General features: G+C 46.7%; 1 pseudogene; it reads right to left on the bottom strand.

Annotated features, from left to right (window-relative positions):
• Nucleotides 1–14,679, bottom strand: part of LOC109760660 (protein ENHANCED PSEUDOMONAS SUSCEPTIBILITY 1-like) — an 83,916-nt pseudogene extending 69,237 nt beyond the window's left edge.
• Nucleotides 14,680–15,967: the final 1,288 nt, after the last annotated feature.

Below are 15,967 nucleotides of genomic sequence, written 5' to 3'. Positions count from 1 at the left end.
CCCGGCCCATCCATGCCACGGGGATGGGTGCTGGCGCAGTCGGGGCGACGGGAGCCGGAACAGGAGCGGGGACAGGCGCGACGTCTTCCCGCAAGGCCAGTTCAAGCTCGTCCCAAAGCGCCTTATGTTCTTGAGACTCCGGCTGGGTGTCTTCCTCGGGAAACTGGAACACTAAGGGCAGACCATCGTGATGCGGCATGGCGTACGTTTAGGTCAGGCTAGTTGGAGGTAGATGACAGGAGAATCGGAGAGGAAGAGAGAGGATTGTAGCGATACCGGGTAGTGCGGGGTTGATTTTAAACTGCGGCGCCAGCGACATTAAAAGTGGGAGCAGTTGGGACGACGGTGGGCGGCGGAGCCTGGTCAAAGGGCTCACCTCCCGGTGAGCCTGCAAAGCGGTCTGCTCGCACGCCTCCCTAACAGCCGGCGCAGCGGTCTGCTCACACGCCTCCCGCCGACTCACACGCTTGCTCGGACGGCACCTGCCAATGAGAAGCGGGGACTCATGGCGGCACGTAAACGCCCACGGTTTCAATAGTGAAAGCGTTCGCCTTAACATGACAGGTCTTTGTTCCAAAATACCTTGGCTCTTCATTTGTGCAACTTGTCATAAGCAGCTTATCTCAAATTGAAGAAAAAACTTACGAAGTAATATTTGTGCCATATCACGTGACCATGCTTAGTTTCATGAATTTATGCTCTCTTTTGGATTTTCTGAAATTTAAGATCGAGGATTCAAAACAATATCATAACATGCATCATGCAATAAATTTTCAAGCCATACATCTGTCCTGTTGTATTTCTTAAGAAAGGATTTGGTCAAACATTTTGCTTAGTTAGACTTCAGACAAGTTATATATGCAGAGTAAAAGGATAATCCCTCCGTACCTGTGCATTGCGTGATATATTAACTCAAGTACTAGGCACGAACAAACGGGCTCAATTCTGTGCTCATCCTGGTGTAGTAGTAGTAGTAGTACTAGGCAATGCAGTTGACGGGTGACCTTGACGAGCGGCGACCGAGGGAATTAAACCGTGGTCGGCACGGTAGGTAACGTTGTCTAGTTACTAAAGCATCCCTCCGTTGTTCATCGGTAGTCATTATGGACCGGGGACACGAGGGGAATTTCCTAGGGCTGGAATTCTGGCCGCCAGATATTTCGACTTGAAACGCTGAGGCTCGACTGGTTGGGGTTGCCTAATGTGCGTACCACGCACGCCACCGAAGGACACGAGCCCGGTTTTTTTAGGATCAACTCGAGCCAAGGTCTGGCTGGTACGAAAGGAACCTTTTAAATTGCCGAATGAATCTATGTGTATTACAATACCCGTATTTTCCTTGCAAATACTAATCTCAACGTGGTAATTGATTTATGTTGTTGAATTAGAGTGAGTTTGTGATATAGTGATCTCAACGTGGATTTCACATTTCATGGTATCCCTAGTAAGTTTTCCAATGCAAATTCAAATTTAAAAGATGAACAATATGGAGGTGAGAAAACTTTGTATGTATCAAGCATATGACCACACACACACACACACAGAGACACACACGCACGAACACAACAACAATCCAATAAGTATAGTGCATCTATTTTTCCAAACCATGCATGTATGACATGAATTCAAAAATACTCCTTCTATTCCTAAATATTAGTCTTTTAGAGAGTTCAACAAGTGACTACATACGGAGCAAAATGAGTGAATCTAGACTCTAAAATATGTCTATATACATCCGTATGTGCCAGTCCATTTGAAGCCTCTAAAAAGAGTAATATTTAGGAACGAAGGGAGTAAAATGTAAGACATCCATGGTCCTCATTTCAATATTTAAAATGAACATGAAACTGAAACATGAATATTAAGTCTAGTACTACAGTACATGCAAATGTTGTGTTTAGGCGGAGCTATGATTGTCGGGGGTCAAACCCTCGACCTTAGATAAAATTGTGGAGTTCTGTTTAGGGTTGTCTAGATTATATTTGTCCCCACCCTCCCAACCACCGATTGGTTGTGCACCCCCACCCCTCCTCCCCGGGAGAATATCATGTGCCCCCATACCTTAGATGCTATATGCCGATACGAGTTGCTTGGAGTTTGTAGATATGAGATATAGCAGCTCACATGATGTGTCTTAATATTTTTGCAGGAAACCTTGATGAGTTTGAGAATTGCACACAATTTGTACAAAAACTACTTAGATGCCCTTTGATCCCATATCCAACGACCTCGAAGCTCGTATCACTGTAGCATCTAAGATAAAGGAGGACATCGTACTCTCCTATATGTAAGAACCACACCTTAGATGCTTTGGTGATACAAGCTCTTCGGAGGCGTTGGATTTGTGACCCAACACCTCCTCGGTGGTTCTAATGGTTTTTTACAGAAAAGCCCCAAAAGAGTTCGGCCACTGCTTACAAGCACAAAGACTGCTCAGATGCCATTGGATCTCAGATCAAACGACCTCCAAGCTCGTATCACCGTAGCGTCCAAGCTGCGATAGCACCTTATGTTTTCTCGGACGGGAGAGTATGAGGTGCTCCCGCACCGTAGATTCTATGGTGATACGAGTTCACTGAGATCTAACGGCCCACAGTAGGAGGTTTGAATGTTTTTGCAATATACGGCTGATAGAGTTTGGGAAATGCGCAGAAAGTACAAGTACTACGCATGTGCCATCTGATCACTGATCATACGACCTAGATGCTCATATCACCGTAGCGGGTAATTAAGCTATGGGGTGCACCTAATATGAGCACCGGGGAGCCGTTGGATCGAAGATGCAGCGGCACACACGAGGCCTGAATGTTTTATTTGCAAAAAAAACTTTTGGAGAGTTTGGAAATTGCGCATAATTACAAAGACTACTCCCAAGCCATTGGATCTCACTTCCAACGGTGTAAAAACTCGTATCACCATAGTATCTAAGCTGCAGGGTGGATGTGATATTCTATGCCGCTGTCATTTTTGTTCGTAAACTTGCAAAATACGTGTAACTCGTGCCGTTACTTGTCTAACCGCGCAAAGTGTTTGTTCAAAAAAACCATCCTACACTGAAATATCAGAACAACACACGGGGGTCCCGCTTGTCATTAATCAAATTTGGACCTAAAACTAACAAATCTAAAAGACGAGATTCGAACTGGCAACCTGGACTACAAAGCGTAAGTCGATAGCCTGAAAAAACAAACGGTTGTTGGCTTTGTCCCATAACTTGATTTTATACAGTACTTGCATTGAGTAGAGTAGAGGGAGTGCCTCGTCAACACGTGCATGACCGTTGTCTCACTCACTGGTGGGTCCCAGGTCTGCGATCTCAATCTCTCTTCTCTCCATCGTCTAACCTTTGCACGGGCACACACGAAGAGCAGCGCTAGCTTGCCGTGGTGTTATTACAACTAAAAAAAAGCTTGGAAAATAGAAGAATCGCCTAGAACAAGAGACGTTGTGGCTGGTCGAGACAGAGCTAACCACATCTATCCTCCGTGCCACATTTGCATGATGAAGCCGTGTGGCTAGTGGGGTGTTTTCGACCGACTGGCTGGGTCCCGAGGTCGAACCATAGGTACTACGTCTGATATAGTATATTTTTACAGGCACATTATTCCTCCGTGCCGAGACGTGGCACACCCTACCGCGCGGTTTCGGGGTCCTCCCGGGTGGTGCACGCATTTATTCTTCCTGACGTGGGACGCCCTACCGCGCGTTTTCTGGGTCCTCCTCGATCGTTGCGCCGAAGCAAGTAACTGAGTCGTCAAATCACGAAACACCACCTTTCCCGCTGAGTACATCAGTGAAGCACGGTGGCTAGCTAGTTGGGCTAATTCGACCGATTAGCTAGGCCGCCGCCACATTTGTTTTTTCACCCCTTTTTTATCTACTTGCCGGCAGGTAAATTTAAATATCCACCGCGGCGTTGCTCTGGTGTTTGGGTGCGGCAGGATTTTTAATTTTTTGATTGACGGGAGCAAGCGCGGCAGGATTTTTAATTTTTTGATTGACGGGAGCAGGCGCGGCAACAATTAGTCACGATGACTCCGCCTGTAAAAACCCACTGCTCCCTGATGTGAGAAGTCGTCGACTGGTGTTTTACCTTGGTGAAAACCAAAAGATTCCCCGCTCCCTCCGCCTTCCCGTAGATTGCATTGCCTTTCAGCCGTTTCGCCCCCTTTGCTTCCTCTCCCCATTGCTTCTACCTGGTACCATGGCGGCGCAGCAGATCACAGAGTCTGAGGTGAGGCGCCTGACACAAGAGCTCCATGCCAAGGATGCGGAGCTCAGGGCCAAGGATGTGGAGCTCCGTGAGCTCAAGGAGGAGAGGAGTGCCATGCTCCTCCGTTATGTGCGGCAGTTCACGGAGCTTCAAAAGCGGCAGGCGTCCACCACAAAGATGCTCGAGGCGTCAGCGGTGTTGCTGCAGAAAGCGGGAGATATGATAGGCCGTCAGGGGAGCCGGCTGGAGCGCGAGCGGGCCGATCATGACGAGGTCCAGGATCGCCTCAGCCACTTGGTGAACCAAGTTACCATGCACGTGTTGCGGCTGCGCGATGCCTACCGTCGTGCCAGCACGATGATGTCGGCCGTCGGGCTAAACCCGTTCGACCACCCGGTCGACTTTAACGAGCTGCGGCTTCCTGACCTGGTCTCCTTCTTCACCTATATGTCCGAGGAGCTGAGCCGTCTCCGCGCGATGGTGGGGCTGAGCTGGACAAGGAGGGGTTGCGGGCTGCCGTCGCCGTTGCCGGGCGAATCCTTTCAGGGCTCCGTCACCGGAATCCATTCGTGCCATTGGACGACGTCTTTGACGAGCTGGCTCCCATCGATGCGAGCGGGCTCTGCGGGCGGTTGCACCCTGCATCACCAACGTCGTGCGCCTTGAGAAGCAGAGGGACTTCGATGGTGTTTAGGCGCCCTCTGCATGGGCATGTCCATGTCTCAGTGCAACATGACCGTTGGATCAAACTCAGACGGTGCAGATCAGTCACTGTAGCACAGAGCGTGTGGGTGTGTTTGGTTGCATTCTCATCTCAATATAGTTGTTTCCTCTTCATGTATTTTTGTCAACCTACTAGTGTGGACTCATGCACCCTTCATGCACTCTGCCAAACACCTAAAAGTGGGTCGAGAAGGGAACTGTTGCTCCCATCCCGTGCACCCTTCATACACCCTGCCTAACACTATTTGTGCTTCATATGGTTCATGTTTCGTGGAGTACTGTAGCACCGTACTCTCCGTGCGCTTTGGACCTAGTTCTGTTAATATTGATCTCACCATTCATTCTCGACCGGACAGTCAAAAAAGCGGTACTATGTTACATATAGGAGTAGTTGACATGCGCACAACATCATTTGTTATCGTCATACTTACTACACTAGCAACAAGATTGTGTAGTACTGACGAATGAACCACTGCACAAGCCTAGTAGTAGGAGCACTGTGTATGTTCAAGTGGCTGCCGTCTTTCGCACTCCTCCGTCGTAAGAGTGGAAACGCTTGCTGTAATCATTTTTTTCTTCAGAAAAACAGTGGACACGCTATACCGTGCGGGTCCACCTCCAGCCATGCACTAAATTACTCACTTTCGCCGACGTGTGGGACAACCAGCACCTGGGTCGACCAGCCATGCACTAAATTACTCCGTAGTAGAGTGACGGTAGACTACCCCGATCGAACCGCCGCAGTAATGCCCAATGAGCCGTCAAATCACAGAACCCCCTCCTTTCCAGCAGTAAGTTGGATGGACGAAGCAACCATCATTTCACTCTTCTCTCTCAGCTTCCTCTCTTGAAGAAAACCCCCACTCGCTTTGCTTCTCCCTCATCTCGTTCCTCCTTTCACTCTTCTCTCTCAGCTTCCTCTCTTGGATGGACGCCAAAGCACCGGCCGACGTGATGTCTATGGCTCTGGCCAAAACCGTCGAGGCTCATGGTATGAAGAAGCGCAAGCACGCCGCCGAGACTACCGCAGACAAGCTCAAAGCCATCGCCCTGTCCAAGCCCCCCTCTCCGGGATCCCTCATTAAGCAAGTCCAGGTAATGTCTCTTGTTGACGATCTTTTTCTCGATCTTGATCGTGTTTTTTCATCTAACACGCAGTACTAGTACTGGTAGTACAACTTTCTGGGTGATCTTGGATTTTTAGTGTGCCAAATGACGGTTCTAAATTCCTCTTTTGACCAAAACATGCGAGAGGTTGACATTGATTTCTTATAGATTACTTTCAACTACTCCCTCTGTCCCAAATTTCTTGTCTTAGATTTGTCTAGATACGGATGTATCTAATACTAAAATGTGACTTGATACATCCGTATCTAGACAAATCTAAGACAAGAATTTTGGGACGGAGGGAGTACTTTATGAACATCAATGCTACCTTTTAAGAGGGTATATTTGCCTCAGTAACTTGTGTTATGGATATTGCATGTAATCCCTCTGCTCTCATGCCTTTGAAGACATGTTCTAGTGTCTTTGTTCACTCATTTCTGTGCGTATATGTAGTCATATATGGAGTATAATATCGAAAATCATCTTATATTTTTGAACGGAGGTAGTAATAAAATATGGTTTCTGTTTGAATTAGAACCAGGTCCGCGGTGGAGATGAAGTTCTCAATGTCATGCCATGTGAACTGGAAGACCTGATGATGAGTTCTACTGCTGAACTATCCAGCTGTTGTGTCCTTGTCGCCACGTGTCCTGAACTAGTGTTTTCCTGTAGCATTGTTGTCAGGCGTGTTCTCGAGGCTGTACTTGACCACAACAATTTCCTGGCTGTGCCTTCGATTACGAAGGGTGTGGTTCTTGTAAAGCTTCCCAACAAATCTGATGCGGCCTATCTTCATCATCATGTTTATGAGTCAAAAGACCACTCTGTTAGGTTCTCCAAGGTTGACAAGATGGTGATGGTGCATGTAGACATCTCACACGAAGTCCATGGCGTAGTCAGTTATGCGGGGTTCATCCCGTAGGTCGGTGGCAAGAAATAGTCTGCCGAGTTTAGTTAGTGCAACTTTGCTTGTCTGTAGTAAGTACTACTGTTCAGTACTTGATTTGTGTTTGTGAACCCTGTATTGTTTATTAGTACTGCCGCTTTTGGTGTGTCAACGGTCTATGTTAAAGTCTATGTTAATGTCTGTCCACTCAATTTAGTCTGTATATTTTGAAGTATCCAGATCATATTTTTTGTGAGGACGGTTTATCAATTATGGTTACACTGCAATATCTGTATGCATTGCAGGGTTTATCGCACCCACCAGGATTTCCAGTCCCATGGATGTTCGGTCCATACGATTTGTCACGACCTTTGGACTGTCCTGCTTGTGGGAGTAGGCGGGGCCCCTGCATGCCACGCGTAGTTGGACGATCAATCTCTGTTTAGTACTTCAACATAGTGATTTCCTGGTAAGGATTCACTCGTGTCACATCATGTAAATCTTATTGACTTACTGTCTAAATCTTATTGATTTAATGTCATGTTTTCTTTCTTTTCCTGCAATTTTACGATGCAGGTTTTGCCGTGTGACAGTCATCACAGAATAAACCGTTTGGTTTGCTCTAGATGGCTATTTTTGCAGGTTTCACTTCTTATGTCGTGTCAGTAACGAAGGCACTGTCCATCACTTATATTACTGGGAAAAATTGGATCAGTCTATTGGCTGAGTACAAGCTGAATCCCTATGATGAACTGTAGTTTGGTTTAACAAAAATGCCACAATTATTCCTTCTCGCGTTTAAAAGAAATGAAGAAAAAAACTGGATCACGGTCACGGATCCTAGTCAAGTTAGAAAGCTGATCATAGCAGACCAGACACGATCGCCGCTGTCTCGCACAGATCGAGCACCGGCAGTTGCTCTAGCACTGACAGTGGCAGCAGCTCAATCTGATCCAGCTGAGGATTGGGCACCGACCGCGTCAGCGGATTAGTCTGATCTACCGGAGGATCGGACATCGACACCGGCACCTGCTCCGACACCGGCACCAGCTATACAAGGAGCACCATCTCCGGCAGCAGCAGCGGCTTCGGCACCTGCACCAACACTTGCACTTGCATCTACTCCGGCCCGTGCAGTTGCACTAGCAACAGACTGGGCTGCAGTTCGCACTTCATATACCAAAGTCCTTACGAAAACCGACAGGTCCACCTTCTTGATAAGCATTGGCCGCCCAAGTGCTTCGTTCTTTTTTCTTTCCATTTTGTTTCACATGATTCACTGTGTTGATCTAACTATTTGGGTATGTCTTATTGTTTGCAAACAGAGAACTCCTAGAGCAACGAGGGAGTCGTTCAACAATTCGGGCGACCGCAGCCAAGTTTCTCTTACCATGCGCAGCCTTGGTGTGAATGAACCTGCTCAATATACCGTAAGTACAAAGGATGGTCGCATGATGATTGATGCTAAAGGATGGTCAAGGTTCAAATCTAAATCATATCTTGCAGTAGGGGATGATCTCAAAATCGAACTTTCTCGGCAAGGAGAGCTGGTCCAAATCAACTTTGAAATTCTTCAGTAGCAGCACGTAACTGCCAAACTGATCTATCCTCTGAGAGATTTTTAATGTAATAATCTGGCATGGTGAAACAAGTGTCCTGTGTGTATAAGTAGTACGACAATATTATTTATGACATGGTATATCGTTGATAGAATTGCAACTCTGATTGCTGGTTAGGAACTGTCGTTCGATTTCATTCCAACAACTGTCATGCTTTATTCAATTTTGTGTATTCGCCTTGCGACAACATCTAAAACCAGCGCCGTACCGATCGCTTGCAATATGAAAAGTGCTGAGGTAGAACACATGGGCCCCCAAACATGCAGGGTCGGCCTGCGGCCCAAAGTCCAGAACCGTGAGCCGATCTGAGTATTATATTCTCAGCTGAACCCCCATAATGCCCGTGCGTTGCAGAGGGAGTACATATCTCGACAAGGTGAGCCTGTGATATAAAAGATTTGTATATTTCTTTACAGAGGGAGTATCTCTCTGTCAAAAAATATATTTATGTGTAACTAGTTACTCCTGTCTTTCTACTTCCTTTCGCTGATATGTGAGGCAACCGGCGACGGGGTCCACCTGCCATATGCACAAATTAAAGTGCACAACTTCATGGTAGACACACCCCAGTCGTAGCGCCGCAGTAATGCCCAATGAGCTGTCAATTCACAACCCCCCCATTCCAGCTTTAGCAGTAAGCTGGACGGACGAAGCAGCAATATTTCACTGGGCCTGAATCCCCTTCTCCCTCGTCTGCTTGTTCAGAGAAAACCCCCTCTCGGCGATTGCATAGGGTTTTCTCATGGAGAACCAGGTACGAATCTTCATCCATCCCCGATAAATCCAAGTCCCTTGGTCGCAGGTAATCCTAGGATGGCAGCCGCCGCCGTTGATGCATTTTTCTTCCTACTGAATCTAGTGTGTTTCATTTGAAGTGCCCAAAGTGCGAGTACCCTACAAGTTTCTGCGCCCTCGGCGAGACGCCACACTTGTTCCTTCTCATCCTAACACAGCATTTTGAAACGCGCACAGTATGTTCGTAGAATCCTCTTTTCTATCCGGGAGGGTGGGGGGTTTTTTGAACATGCTGTGTTCTCATATTATTTTTCCTACAATGTATTATTTGCTCTGCCCGAACACATGTACTCAAGATGCTCGGCCTTGCCATTACTGAATACACTAGTTTAATGGTCACAGTGAAGACAAACCATGGATATAAGTTCCGAGTTGGGTTCATGAACCAAGAAGATCGCTGCTTTTTTATGGCCGAACTTGGATAAACTTTCTCAAGTGTTACGGACAGAAAGTTGGCGCACGAACGTTGATGGAAATAGCAGAACCTGGTCTCATCTTCACTGCGATCTTCCACCCCGACGTCGTTCCAATTGTTCATCCATGTTAGTTTTGTATCTGGTTCTTGCTTGTTGCCTCGATTACTTCTTAATCCACCTATTTTGTCTAACTAATCACAATTTAACTTTAGAAGTAGCAATGAATCTCTCACGAAGATGCTACTTCTAACTAATATTTTCTTATAATTGGTGGCACGTGTAGGTTTTTTCAGAGTTAAGCAGTCTGCTCATTTGTTACTCTGTAATAACTCGGATGTTACTAATGGCACTGAAGTTGACTGGATCGACATCCACAAGTTCCTACACTTTATTTATCGTCTTGAGGTCCTTGTGGGGCGTTTCAATGGTGGAAGGCCACGTGGGAATGTGTGCCACTGCTGCACTCGTTGAACAGGTCCAACTGTGTCGAGAAACTTATGGTACGAGCTGTTTTCTGTTATATATCACTAGTAGAAAAAGGGCCTATTGTCCCGGTTGGTAAGGGCGTTTTGTCCCGGTTTTTGAACCGGGACTAAAGGGTCGTTACTAATGCCCTAACCCTTTAGTCCCGGTTCTTACACGAACCGGGACAGATGGGCCTCCACGTGGCCGGTGCGGCGAGCCCAAGCAGGAGGGCCTTTGGTCCTGGTTGGTGGCACTAACCGGGACCAATAGGCATCCACGCGTCAGGGGCTGGGGTTTTTGTTTTTCTTAAGGGGGGGGGGGGGGGGGTTGGGGGTTTTGGGGGGTTAATTTAGGTGTTTCATATATTGTGTTAGCTAGCTAATTAATAGAGAGAAGTGTCCTCTCTTATCTCCGTGCTTGGTCGACGCTACGTACTGTATACTTATGGAGTGGAGTAGACACGCTAGCTAGTAAGCAAATGAAGGAAACAGAAGATCGTCATGAACATATGCATACCGAGAGAAGTGATATCGACCACCTCTCCTTCTCCGCGAGATTGGTCGAACAACAAGTTCTCGTATATCTATCTGACACTACCGGCTACATATATACAATAATTATCTCTTACAATATAATCTCCTAATTAAATTGTAAGAACACAGGGTCCACATAGTATTCTCCGTTTTTAGCGATCACATGGTCAAGGAAGAATGCCGCCAATTCCTCTTGAATTGCTCGCATACGATCTGGTGCTAGGAGTTCATCCCGCATCCGAAAGATCTAATTTGAAGAAGGGGGTCAATACATATATATATATATATATATATATATATGAATAAATGAAACTCAACACAAATGATGGTAATAAAATAAAATTGTGAATATTATTTCTTACGCACTTCATATTGTTCGTCAGAGTAGCCCCGCTCACAGGTCGTGTGGCGGATGGACTCGCAAACGTAGTATCCACAGAAATCATTCCCTTGTTCCTGCCACAACCACTTTACAAGAAATAGAGGTCAATCAAACTGATAAGAAAGCATGCTAAATGGTATTGATGAAACTAGAGCTTGAATCACTAGGAGATGCGCGGAACATGCTACTATATTACATACTTTTGGGTGTCTAAATTGCAGCTTATTCGGCAGTCCCGGAGATTTTTTGGTGAATTTTCTCCAAACCCTGCCAGACAAAGAAGACAACTACTTGATATCAGGAAATGAACAAAGTTGCTGATATGGTGGATAATGATCGATTTAACTTACTTCTCGAGCATTTGAGTCATGTCCGCATAGTCCTGGGGATCTTTTCGTCTTGAGTCTAAGACGGTTACTACTCCCTGCTCAAGCTTAATCTCTAGGAGAATATAGTGGAAGCTGCGCACGCATGCATAAGTCATCAATTACATTACTATAACCTGGACTAATAAGGGAAACCGAATATGCATAAGACAGTAACACTCACTTGAAGTTGTAAGGAAAGAGTATTATATCTTTGTTTTCATTTATTACCAACGATCGTAGCAAGTTGGCCTCGGTATTTTTGGCATGATATTTAACCTCAGTTGCATCTATGAGATTTGTGTTAATGAACCCAATATCACCGATTTGTCTTTTCTTCAATTCGGCGATCTTCAATCTGCATAATATACTGAGGATAATTATAAATACATGCAATGGAAGAGCTGACCTATATAGAGAGACTTAATGACAGAAGTAGTACTACTTACAGACAGTAGCAAGTGACCGTTGATTTATCGAGGGCCTTTTGATTGAAAAACTGGAAGAACTCCTCAAATGGAACATTCAACAGCTCAATTCCAACGAGGTCATGCTCCTCTTTAACTCTCAGCATCAAAGTATTCCTACCCGAGACTTTCTGGAGGTTTTCATGTACCAATCATGTAATCTTCGCATCATCGTTGTTAGAGATCTTTCATCTTTGACGAGAGGCTTCCCGTAATGGTATTTGTGTTCGTCCACCTCCAAGAAATCATAATGTACATCATCGGGAAGGTAATCTCCAAGATTGCTATAACCGGGCACCATCCTCGGAGCATTAGCGACGATGTCGCTAGACACCTTGAGCGGGGGGCACGATTGGTTCGCCTGTTCGCCGAGCTGGGCAATTTTTTCCCAGCTCATCGTTCTTTTAACCTTTGATCACTTACAGTACTTCCCGACCGCTCCGCTTCGACAAATGTCTTTGCAATAATGCGCTCATAGTTGCCTCTCGGCGGAGACTTTGGTGGTTTTCTCAGGGCAGCCAGAGTGCGCTTCGCTTTCACCAGATCTACCTTCTCCTCCGGAGGTGGATGTTTCTTTGCTTTCACCCCTTCAAAGAAGTTCGTCACTTCGGCTCGCACGATCTTCGTGGTTTCCTCCTCGGTCCTCTCGTATGGTAACTTCTCTAGAGTCTTCAGAGAAGGACCGAATCTGTATTGCCTCCCGCCTCTGGCTGTACTGCTAGACGCCGGTAGAGCAGACAGAGCGGCTGCGGCTGTCTTCTTTCCTTGCTTACGAGGCGGAGGAGAAGGACTACGACGCGCCGGAGCAGCCGGAGCGGCGGCGGGTCTCTTCCGCCCTGGCTGACGAGGCGGAGGAGGAGGCTGGCTGCTCGGGTGCGCCGGCGCAGGCGGAGAAGGAGGCGGAGTGCCGCCACGCGCAGGAGAAGGAGGCTGAGTGCCCTGATCACTCGCCGGAGGAGGAGGCGGAGTGCCGCCACGCGCTAGAGAAGGAGGCTGAGTGCCCTGATCACTCGCCGGAGGAGGAGGCGGAGGAGGAGGCGGAGTGCCCTTACTCGCCGGAGGCGTCCAGTTCGGAAGGTTGATGAGCTCCTTCCGCCATAGGCATGGAGTCTTCAGAGCAGAACCCAGCCGAGTGTCCCCTTCACCGGTAGGGTGGTCAAGCTGGAGGTCCTCAAATCCCTCTGTTATTTCATCCACCATCACCCTAGCATATCCTTCTGGAATCGGCCAGCAGTGGTAGGTTGCGCCGCGTTCAGGAGGTAAAACAGAGCCAACAGCCGCCTTGACTTTGAAGTTCTGCCATTGCGTCATAAGGTGGCAATGTTGAGACTCCGTGATAGCATCCACGGGGTAGCTAGCAGGAGCCGTCAAGACATGCTCCGGCTGAAGCAGCTCGGTGGAAGCCACGCTGCTTCTCCGCTGAGATGGCCGGGGGGTGCTCCCGTGGTATAAGTTATCACGGTTGAGAGTGGGTGCTCACTTTTCTAAAAATCTAACTTTTGCATATATGAACATATATACACAGAGAACATACATACATATACACACTTTTCTAAACATGAAGCAGGTGGATATATTTGTGGCAAATGTAGATCTAGCTTCTCCCGGGTTTGGGGTGGCCTCGGCAACGCTTCACGTTTGTGTAGCTAGTGTCAAACGATTCAACAAAACCAATCGGCGTTCCTCGATCCTCGACCCCTCGACGACCCTCACACCTCGAACCCTCGATGACCCTCGACCCCTCGATGACCCTCGACCCCTCGGTGACCCTCGACCCTCCGCCCTAGTTCCCGACCCTCGACCGCTCGGCGATCCTCGACACCCTCATTCCCGATAAAAAAGAAGAAGAAAAAAAAGTGGAGAAGAAAAAGGAATAGAGGAGTGGAAGATTTCTTTTTTTCTTCTTCTTCCTCTTCTTATTTTTTCCGACGTCCCCCCTCATGTCATGTCCGACGCCCCCCGCCTCATGTAATGTCTGACGTCCCCCCTCACATTAACAAAGAACTACCTTAAAAAAAGACTTGCTTCGCCGCGGGTGCTCGATCGGTGCGACGTGGACTCGGTGGAAACACTTTATGAAAATGCGGTGGTGGCCGGGCCGGGCGGTTTTCTTTTCCTTCTTCATTTTTTCCTTTTTTTCATATATGTTTGTTTTCGTTTTCACTCTACATTTTCGTACATATGAAAAAAAATAAAGTTTCTATACAAAAGTGCACAATTTTTACGAACAAATTACAACATCTAAATTAAGTACACATCTAAATAAATATTACTACACATCTGAATTTTTCCTAATCTTAAAACTAAACTAAACATAAACTAAAATAATCTAAAAAACATGTAAAAACATCTAAGAATAGCATCTAAAAACATCTAAAAAAACATCTAAAAACATCTACAAAACATCCGCCCCGTGCACCATGCAGGGGCGGAGGGGCCGGCGCCGGCGGGGCGGGGCGCAGAGGTGCGGGACAGGGGAGGGGCGTGGGAGCAGGCTGGTGCTCATAGGGGGCGGCGGGGCACGGTGGATCAGGGGTGACGTCGACGGCAAAGGGCGGCGAGGGCGACTCGGAGGAGCAGGGGCAGAGGGCGAAAGCGGCGGCGGCGATGTTGACCAGCCTGACGGCGTCGGTGGCGGCCGCGACGGCGATGTCGAGCATCCTGACGGCGTCGGTGGAGGCGGTGATGGCAACGTGAAGCAGGGGCATCGGGCGGCGACGGCGAGGAGGAGTACGGGCGTCGGGGGTGAAGAAGTGATGGATTTGGTCGAAACTGCTAAGTGTTTGCTTATATATCCAGGGCATTGGTACCGGTTCGTGGCACCAACCGGGACCAATGACCCCTTTAGTCCCGGTTTGTGCCACCAACCGGGACCAAAGGTCTCTTTTCAGCAGCCCAAAGGGCGGGAAGCGGCGGCCTTTGGTCCCAATTGGTGGCACCAACCGGGACTAAAGGGGGGCATTCGTCCCGGTTGGTGGCACCAAAGGCCCCCTTTAGTCCCGGTTGGTGCCACCAACCGGGAAGGAAAGCCTTGCACAGCGGCGTGGTGGTGGGAGTTTAGTCCTACCTCGCTAGCTGAGAGAGAGCCGCACCTGTTTATAACGTGCGGTGCGCCTGAGCTGTCGAGCTCCTCTCTAAAGCAGGCTTACGGGCCTAACCTCTCTGTACATGCTTGTGGGCCTATTGGGCCTTCTGCGGGCCTGAATCCTAGCCCACGGATGAGTTTCTAGTCGTATTCAGGCCGTGGTGGCCCAGTAGGTGGCATAATTTTTATTTTTTGCCTGTTTTTTTGTTTTCTTTTTTTGCTTTATTTATTTTTTTGTTTCTACTCACAACAAAAAACTTATTTATTTTATTTTATTTTGTTTCTAATTACTTATTTATTTTACTTTATGATAATTATTTTTGCTATTAAAGTTTCTAACAAAAAAAGTTCTTTATGAAAATTCTTTTTGCTTTCAATGATTTTGAGCAGAAAATACTTTGATAATTTTAGTTACATCAATTTTATATAATTTTAGTTTCAATAATACTAGAGGTTGCTTATAATGTTTTGAACAGAAAATACTTTGATAATTTTAGTTTCATAAATTTTATTTATTTTATTAAAGTTTATTTTATTTTGTTTCTACTTATATATTTTATTAAAGTTTATATTATTTTGTTTCTAATTACTTATTTATTTCATTTGTTATTTTTCATGCACCATTTTTCATGCATTTATTGATTATTTTGAGCTATAAGACCCTAAAATTGAAAAGCAGTTCAAATGAACTCTGAAAAGGTTGAAAGTTGGCATGGTATCATCATTTCATCCACATAGCATGTGCAAAAAAGTTGAGAGGGTTACGGCAAAAACTGGATGCACTTCGTGTACAAACCGGACAATCTCTTTCGAAGTATCAGGATTTCATACGGAAACTCGTCTGTTACAAAAGGATTTCATTTTTTAGAACTTATTTGAACTCCTGACTTTTTGTGTGTTCAAAATGCACC

Source organism: Aegilops tauschii, chromosome 3 (assembly GCF_002575655.3).
Source record: "Aegilops tauschii subsp. strangulata cultivar AL8/78 chromosome 3, Aet v6.0, whole genome shotgun sequence".
In the NCBI taxonomy this organism is placed as follows: domain Eukaryota; kingdom Viridiplantae; phylum Streptophyta; class Magnoliopsida; order Poales; family Poaceae; genus Aegilops; species Aegilops tauschii.
The sequence above is the reverse complement of the archived record's forward strand: the minus strand, read 5'-3'. Positions and strand labels throughout refer to the sequence as shown.